This window comes from Pteropus alecto, unplaced genomic scaffold, assembly GCF_000325575.1.
Source record: "Pteropus alecto unplaced genomic scaffold, ASM32557v1 scaffold75, whole genome shotgun sequence".
NCBI classification, from domain to species: Eukaryota; Metazoa; Chordata; class Mammalia; order Chiroptera; family Pteropodidae; genus Pteropus; species Pteropus alecto.
In genome coordinates this window covers 25,589,378-25,599,130 of record NW_006440638.1, presented here as the reverse complement: position 1 = coordinate 25,599,130, position 9,753 = coordinate 25,589,378, and positions in this window count along the sequence as shown.

The window sequence follows — 9,753 nt, the reverse complement described above, 5'->3', positions numbered from 1 at the left end:
AAAAAAAAACATATTGAAGTCCTCACCTTCAATATCCCATAATGTGGCCATGTTTAGAAATAGGATTGTTGCAGATGTAAATAGTTACGATAAGGTCATACTGGAGTAGCGTGGGCCCTAAATCCAATATGACTGGTGTCCTCATAAGAAGAGAGAGACACAAAAAGAAGACAGCCATGTGATGATGGAGGCAGAGATTGGAGTCTCTCCTACAGGTTTCAGAGGGAGCATGGCTCTGTTGGCAACTCGATTTTGGACTACTAGCCTCCAGGCTGTGAGACAATAAAGTCCTATTGTTTTAAGCCACTCAATTTGTGTGACTTTGTTATGGCAGCCCTAGGAAATTAACACAGGGTACTTGTGATCTATACACCAATCCTATAGCCATCCTAACCTAAGATCACCTGTTATGTCAAATAAAAAATTTTCCTTATTGTTTAAACTAGTTGGATAGGGTTGTTTATTTGTTTTTCCAGCTTTATGGAGATATAATGGACATATAACATTGTGTAAGGTGTTAAAAAGGAGAAAATTCTGAGATTTCCTAAATTAAATTACAGCAGGCCAGAGGGTGAAAGGAAGAGACAACGGAAGTTAATTAGTTAACAGCTATGGGTTGAAAACCAACAAGACTGCTTATATTCCTGAATATATGTTGACATTTTGAATTAACTTGCAGGTGGCTAGTTTCAGGATTATCTAGAGAGTAACTGACTACCTGATGCCACTTCATCCTGCTTAGGCATGAACTTTCTGGACTCCTGCCCACAACCAATCATAAAGAGCAAACACTTCCTCCTTACGGACTATGTACCTATCCCAGAACCAGCCCCACTTCATAGCCAATGTAAATTCTTTTAAAATAACTTTCATTTTTCTTCTCCAAACTCTGTCAGCCTCAGTACAACAGACATGTTTGCCTTTTCCATCTAGCCCTGCTACTGGTGGTTTAGACCGGGGGTCCTCAATTCTCAGGCCATGGACTGGTACTGGTGCGTGGCCTGTTAGGAACCAGACTGCACAGCAGGTGAGCAGCAGGCAAGCAAGCAAGGCTTCATCTGTATTTGCAGCCATTCACCAGCATTAGCATCACCACCTCAGCTCCACCTCAGATCATCAGACATTAGATACTCATAGGAGCACTGGTCCCTGGTGCCAAAAAGGTTGGGGACCACTGGTTTAGACTGTATGTCCCAGGACTTGGTCATTTTTCTGGCTAGCACATGACTCAATAAACCCTTTCTTTCAGAAAAACTTTCAGCTGCAAAGGTTTTTGTTTAACAGTATACAATGTGATGAGTTGATACACTTATATATTGTGAAATGATTACCACAATATAGTTAGGACTGGCCCATTTATTAAATTTTTATATTTCATGCCACACGGTTTAAAATGGAACCTACCCTAAGCAATGTATCTTCTTTCCAAAACTGATGGCTCCTTACAAATTCCAATTCTTTGAGATAAATTTCTCAGAGTGCTCAGTGGGGCTTCTCTGGAGCTTGATTAAGTTTGTTTGGGAGGAAAAAAATTCCCTTCTAGACTAGTAGGCTGGTCTAATAATTAAATTGACATAAGTCAGATTAACAGGAAAAAAAATTAATTATATATGTATATACAGGAGCCTCACAAAGACAGACTCTGAGGCAGTCAGGCCATTGAGGCTTTTATACCATCCTGCGCTAAGAAGAGGGTAGTGGTCTGGGTTTCAAAGGGTAGGAATACAGTTCACAAGAAGAGAAGAGCAAAACATTTAGTAAGCAAATGTTTGCCATGCCACACTGATAAATCTTCCTGATGTACAAGGTTAGCTTTAGTAATAGTTCTCTTCCTGGAACAAGCCCCCTATCTAAATTCTTTTAGGCAGTTAAGGGAGAGGTAAAAAGCTTTTCCTGAGTCTACTGGCTCTTAACTGCCTTCAGCTTAAAACAATCCACATGCCAAGGTGGCACATTTTGAGGTGGCTTATTCTGTTCCTCCTCCACTTATTACACAAGTCTTCACAATAACTAGAGTCACATGACTCTCTGAGAAGGGCGCGCGCACACGTGTGTGTGTGTGTGTGTGTGTGTGTGTGTTAGCTTAATTGCCAAAGAAGAAAAGCAGAATGTTGGAACACAATTGTAACCCATGGTAATTTTTGAATAGCATGTTTCAACTGCCACACATAGTTCACATATAACCACTTTTACCTGACAAATTGCTTGATTTGCTAAATGAATGCTTCATTTCACCAAGAGGAAATAAATGTTTTATGATGGCCATGAGCAGAGGTAACATTTTACATCAAATGGAAATCACAAATCTCTTCCTGGAGTTAAAGGCAGCCTTAGCAATGGTTGAAACATATTTTCTATTGGTTTCTTTTTTTTTTTCCTTTTGATAATCAAAATATACGCTTAAAAGCATTTTTAAAAATTAGAACATTTTGGGGTTTTTTTTGCAAGGAAACTGTGGTTGATTTAATATAATTCACGTAGCTTATGCCACTCTTGGATTACATGCTATGTTCAGTTTCCCCAAGGGATCAACCTCTGGAAGACTCAAATTGTGGCCTTCAGCTACTGAGTGAGCCAATCCTAGGGTTTCTAGGCCTCTTGCTTAAAGTACTCTCCTGGGACAAGTGGCCAGGACATGCCTATCATAGCTAGGGAGCTCAGACTTTCTCCTTACAGCCTCAGTACTGCCTTGGAAATACAGTGCCACATCCGCCTCACCCAGTGTGTAGCACTGGCACTCCTAACGTCTGGCTACTGACTGGAATTCTTCAGAGAAGTCCTGAGACTACAGGATCCCGGGGTCCTAGATGTAAAGGAGGCATTTTCCCCTGGTAGTAGGACTGACTACATAATTTGCAGGGCCTGGTGCAAAATAAAAATATGGGTTCTTCCTTGAAAAACTTAAAAACTGCAAGATGGCAAGAGCAGAATATTAAACCAAGTGTGGGATCCTTCTGATCTTTGTTCTCCATATGACTGTACAGGTCACACACCCATAAATGTGGTCCAGGTCAGCAACAGTACAGCCACAACTTTGAGGCCTTCTACATGCACTTTAAACACATTATTTAATGCTCTTATTCCTGTTTTAATAATGAAGACTCTGGGATTCTGTGAGGTTAACTTTCTCAAGGTCACACAGCCCTAGCGTCTGGATTTACACTCTGCTTCTGAACTGACACTCTCCAACCCTATTTTCAGGGCAAAGCGTAGGTAATTGTTCATATTTAACAAAGTCCATTGTAGGTAAACAATGCCTTCTTGTTCTGGAAGAAAGGGATGAGACCCGCCCAGATAAGCCTAGATGCCCAGAGCCAAGAATTATCTAGAGTCCAGGGCCTCTTGTCTCTGAAAGTATAAAACTGTTTCAACCCTTTCTGACAATCTGGCCTACAAGGCTTTAGCAGCCTCTTCCTATCAGTTACTCACCAGTCACAGCAGAACTGTTTGTACTCTCCCCTACCGTTCCTTCCATGAAAAGTAGCTTTAAGAGGTTTTATGTTCCTTCCTTAAAACAGCCCCATCTACCCTGCCTCCGACACTTCCTGACCCTCACCTTCCCACTGAGCAACTCTTCACATCATTCTAGCCCTAGAACTCTGGGTCTCCCAGAGCACCCCACCTTGGGCCTACCCTGGAGCAGTGTCCAGCAATGCAGAGCCTAAGGAGGGTGTGGAAGAGGGAACTCCTGAAAGCTCATTGCAGAGCTCTTCCATTCCTCTGTGCAAAGTCTTGTGAGGCATTAGGGGTTGAATGCTTAGGAAGAGAGGGCTGATCCCCAAGGTCCAAGATGTCAAGGACAAGCAGAGGGAGGCCAGAAACCAGGAGAACTGCCCTGAGAAGACAGATGCCTCCAGTTTGGAGACATGACTGATACCCTCTGACTTATCTCAGGTTTTGCATACATTAAAAAACCAGCACTTGATTTTCATAGTGGATTTTAAGGTGGCAGAAGTTTTTACAGGTTCTCTACCAGTGCCCTATAATTCACATTATAATAATTCACATTACTTTCAGGGCTGAAGTAACCAAACTGAGTTCACTTCATTGGCAGAAGTTTTAAGGTGGCAGAAGTTTTTACAGGTTCTCTACCAGTGCACTATAATTCACATTATAATAATTCACATTACTTTCAGGGCTGAAGTAACCAAACTGAGTTCACTTCATTGGAGAAAAGATTGAAAGCATTCATATTCACTATTTTTATTTTTTTTCTAAATTGATCTTACATTTCCTGCCGGTCCTGAATTCTTGTGATCATTTACCTCTGTCCAGTCACAATTAAAGTACAATAAAAGGTATAGGGTGTAGAAGCCACATGAACTGATGGAATAAAAATCTGCCCTGCCACAGAAACTCAAGACCGATACAAAGAATTTCTCCATGCGGAAGCTGCTTTCCACTTTCTGCTCTTGCTCCATGGTATTAATTAGTGCACAAGACTCACCTGAGTTACTGAATACACAGGAAAATATTCTTGAGCTCTTTAATATTGTTATATACCTCATGAAGGAGTGTGCAAGGATAGACAGTTGGTGACCTGAAGCATGTTGGTACATCTGGTAAGATGAATGCCAATGAGAACCAATATTTTCTGGATGATCTGCCAACAATAAGAGAAGATCTAGCTTCTAATGATACAGGTTAGGGCAAACTTCCCCAAATGACTGGAAGACCAAGCCCTGTACTGAAAGAAGAGGGTCCTTTGCCAGAGAGTGTAGAAAGAATTCAACACATGCCAAAGTTGAAGTGAAAAGGAAAGTTTATTAGAAAAGGGATAACACTCCACAGTGTGGTCTCATCTCAGAGGCAGAGAGTGAGAGAGATAGTGAGAGAGACAGTGAGAGACAAAGTAAAGGCACTGAGAGGGACCCTGAGTGTTCAGGGAATTCAGTTTATATCACTCTTTAGTTTCCATTTCCTTTGATATGGACATACAGTGAGGAAAGGGAAGAGTATGTAGCTGAAAAGGTAAGAATATGCAGAGTGAAAGACCTGCTGGCAGTTCTTGCCTTTAATACACAGGTTCCCCATGGTTATAGCCATAGGGAATGACTCTTGGTTCCTGTTTCTCTTTCACAGGTGTGAAGATTGAGTTGTTAGTAATCCAGCAGAAATCTAGCTTTGTTCTGAAGGTGTCCTCCTGGCCTGGCTGCAGGGCTGATCAGCATATTGCAGTCTCTAATTGTGCCTCGATTAACATTTTTAATTCTCTTGTCTCCTCCCTACAGTACTAAGATGCAGGTCTTTATTCTGAAACTAAGTTTCAATAGGATAAAGTAAGCATATCAACCAGGATAGACTAGATTATGGCACAATAACACAAACCCCCACATTTTAGTGATTTATAAACATCAAAGGTTTATTTTCCACTTTCAGTACATGTCCATTGTGGGTTGGCAGGCATGATGGCTCTTCCCATCAGAGTCACTCAGAGTCTCAGGTTGGCAGAAAAGCCATATCACGAATGTTGTCAGTTGCCAGGTCCAAGGGAAAGAAGGTCTCACTTTGGCAATTCAATGCCAGAAATGATCCACATCAGTTCCACTCACAACTCATTGGCCAGAACGAGTTGAATGACCACACTCAACCACAAGGGGGCGAGGAAGTGCAGGAAGGGGAGAGACATGGACTTTGGTGGTAAACAGCATCGTGAGTTGGAGGTTAGAGGCCTACAAGATGAAAGCTGATAGAGGAGCCGGTGCTTTAGGAGTATGACTACTGGCTCTGCTGTGGTAACAACATAAACTAACATCTCAAAACTCCTCAGGCATCTGGAAACTTAAATGGCTGCACATCATCCCTGATTAGCTTTCTCATGGAGCAGGGTTTATTTACAGCAAAGTTCCAGGTCAGAAAGCACAAGACTGAGTACCATTCACTATCCCGATGATCCCCTTGAGCTGGCAGCAGGAGTTGGGGTGGGAGGTTAAATTTCAGTTACAGGCACAAGTACTTTATCCATGATGAATTCCTGAGATTTGGCAAGGTTAATGAAGATGGGTGTCACTACTGCCACCTTCTCCTGGTCACATTCCAACATCACCCAGGAGCCACCTCCTCCTTTGCTCTAAAAGGGAACTTTTAAATTAAAGCTTAACTTGAATAAATAAATTCAGTAAACCCTCCTTCAGTAGAGTATGAGTAACATACCCCATTACCTTCTTTCCTTCATCTTGCTTGAAGGGGAAAGCTTATATTCTACTTAAATGGCCTTTCAACAGTTTTCTTTAGTCATAAAGTAGCATCTTAAAAAAAATATGTATGTAGCCTTAATTATATTAGAATTAATATTATATTTAATGTGTTTATAATACTATAAACTTATTTGTATAAATTCTCATCAATGGATATTTAGATTGCTTATACTCAGAAAATCTCTGGGATGAATATCTCTTTATATCCATTGAAAGGAATCACAGTATGCCACCCAAAATATGCCACTTTGGCATAAGGATTATTTTAGGATGAAGACATTTGAGAAACAGCAGACACACAAAGGGCTCCTTGCCCTTCTCCTTTCTACCTAAAAGCAGGACATAAATTTTCTGTGAGAAAGTTTTTCCATCTCAGTACCAGGAGATGGGGAACCAACAAGATGAATCTGTACAAACAAATCTTACTATAGCAACCCTTATCCTCTATTAGTTTCTGCCACATATTTATTTTCCTACAATTTACTGCCCCTAGAAGCTCAAACCCCCTTTGTCTTATCCCATCTCCATAATTCATCACTCTTTGCTAAAAATGGTATATTCTCAGGCCTAGTGGCTTCTTTGGGGTTTTCATTTCATTTCTATGAGCCACCCCTCCCCTGCCCCACCATATGCACATGAAATAAACCTTTCCCTCCTCTGATTAAACTGTCTTCTGTCGGTTTAATTTGTGGGGCCTCAGCCACTGAACCTAAGACAGTAAAGGAAAAAGTATTTTCCTCCCCATCCACCATCTTTGTCTACATATCCAATTATTTCCTTGGAATGAAATTGCATGTCACATTTTGACAGTGATCTTTATTGCCAAAGTGCACTGAAAAAGACTGTAGACATATTCGTGCCCACTATCCAGGTATGTGTAAGCTTGCTGACGAGCCCATTGTTTTCTTAGATCTAAATTCCACCACTTCCTGAAGCCTCTACTTCCACTTACCACCATCTCTTTTCTTTTTGTGAAATCCTTTCCACCTAAGGTCTGCAGTACTTTGTAGCAGAGCATTTGATTTTCTTAATTCATTTTAAAAAGATGAAGAAATGCCAGTTTCAATGTGTGCATGGTCTTACGCAAAGCAGTACAAATATAAATGTGAATTAGACCAAGTCACCACCTTCTAGGAGCTCACAGTCCAGTAGGTATCCAAACCTTCCTGCTGTTAAATGCATCTTGTGAGTTGCTGTGCGGTAGGATGGGGACTTAAAAAAATTGGGTACCATTAGTTTCCTGCTTATAATCTGACAGAATAGCACTGTCACAGTAAATGGTGTCTGTTTATGAGTCTCTAAAACTAAATAATGAGAGAGGTGCTCAAATTTACACTCCTTTCAGCAGTATGGGAAATGTAATTACAAAAGCAGAGTAAGTTTTCCACCCTGAAGAATCACTTCTTATTCATCACAGCAGCTACAGCATTTGGCCTACATAAGTACTCAGGAAATGTCTGTTGAGTGATGGAGGGATGAATAAATAAATGCATGGATGAATGCAGACAGCTTACTGTAAGCAAGTAAAAACTGAAATTTTAAGTATTTACAATCTCCCCACATCTAAATAGAGCAGATACTCCTGAAGGTGTCTTTGTTTGGATGATGGGGTGGAGAAGCATTTGGGAGCAGTTGTTAGGGAATAAAAGATCCTCTATTATAAAGGGAAAGAATAATCCAGGGAGACAGCTAGGAAGAGGAAGGAGAAGTTCGTGACAAGAGCAGAGTATGGTTTGCAGACCTATGGAAAGATATAGCAGATGGTAAATGGAACCGGTGTGAGAAATGTCTTTTTTTTTTAAATTAAATATATTGGGGTGACATTGGTTAATAAAATTATATAGGTTTCAAGTGTACAATTCAATACTACATCATCTGTATATTGTATGAAATGTGTTTTAAGATTTTTAGCAAGTCAATTTTCTGTGAGAAAGTTTTTCCATCTCAGTACCAGGAGATGGGGAACCAACAAGATGAATCTGTACAAACAAATCTTACTATAGCAACCCTTATCCTCTATTAGTTTCTGCCACATATTTATTTTCCTACAATTTACTGCCCCTAGAAGCTCAAACCCCCTTTGTCTTATCCCATCTCCATAATTCATCACTCTTTGCTAAAAATGGTATATTCTCAGGCCTAGTGGCTTCTTTGGGGTTTTCATTTCATTTCTATGAGCCACCCCTCCCCTGCCCCACCATATGCACATGAAATAAACCTTTCCCTCCTCTGATTAAACTGTCTTCTGTCGGTTTAATTTGTGGGGCCTCAGCCACTGAACCTAAGACAGTAAAGGAAAAAGTATTTTCCTCCCCATCCACCATCTTTGTCTACATATCCAATTATTTCCTTGGAATGAAATTGCATGTCACATTTTGACAGTGATCTTTATTGCCAAAGTGCACTGAAAAAGACTGTAGACATATTCGTGCCCACTATCCAGGTATGTGTAAGCTTGCTGACGAGCCCATTGTTTTCTTAGATCTAAATTCCACCACTTCCTGAAGCCTCTACTTCCACTTACCACCATCTCTTTTCTTTTTGTGAAATCCTTTCCACCTAAGGTCTGCAGTACTTTGTAGCAGAGCATTTGATTTTCTTAATTCATTTTAAAAAGATGAAGAAATGCCAGTTTCAATGTGTGCATGGTCTTACGCAAAGCAGTACAAATATAAATGTGAATTAGACCAAGTCACCACCTTCTAGGAGCTCACAGTCCAGTAGGTATCCAAACCTTCCTGCTGTTAAATGCATCTTGTGAGTTGCTGTGCGGTAGGATGGGGACTTAAAAAAATTGGGTACCATTAGTTTCCTGCTTATAATCTGACAGAATAGCACTGTCACAGTAAATGGTGTCTGTTTATGAGTCTCTAAAACTAAATAATGAGAGAGGTGCTCAAATTTACACTCCTTTCAGCAGTATGGGAAATGTAATTACAAAAGCAGAGTAAGTTTTCCACCCTGAAGAATCACTTCTTATTCATCACAGCAGCTACAGCATTTGGCCTACATAAGTACTCAGGAAATGTCTGTTGAGTGATGGAGGGATGAATAAATAAATGCATGGATGAATGCAGACAGCTTACTGTAAGCAAGTAAAAACTGAAATTTTAAGTATTTACAATCTCCCCACATCTAAATAGAGCAGATACTCCTGAAGGTGTCTTTGTTTGGATGATGGAGTAGAGAAGCATTTGGGAGCAGTTGTTAGGGAATAAAAGATCCTCTATTATAAAGGGAAAGAATAATCCAGGGAGACAGCTAGGAAGAGGAAGGAGAAGTTCGTGACAAGAGCAGAGTATGGTTTGCAGACCTGTGGAAAGATATAGCAGATGGTAAATGGAACCGGTGTGAGAAATGTCTTTTTTTTTTAAATTAAATATATTGGGGTGACATTGGTTAATAAAATTATATAGGTTTCAAGTGTACAATTCAATACTACATCATCTGTATATTGTATGAAATGTGTTTTAAGATTTTTAGCAAGTCTGCTCTCTGATTTGTGATGTAACTCCCTCCCCCACCTCTCCAAGAAAACATAAGTAAAAGCAGTGTG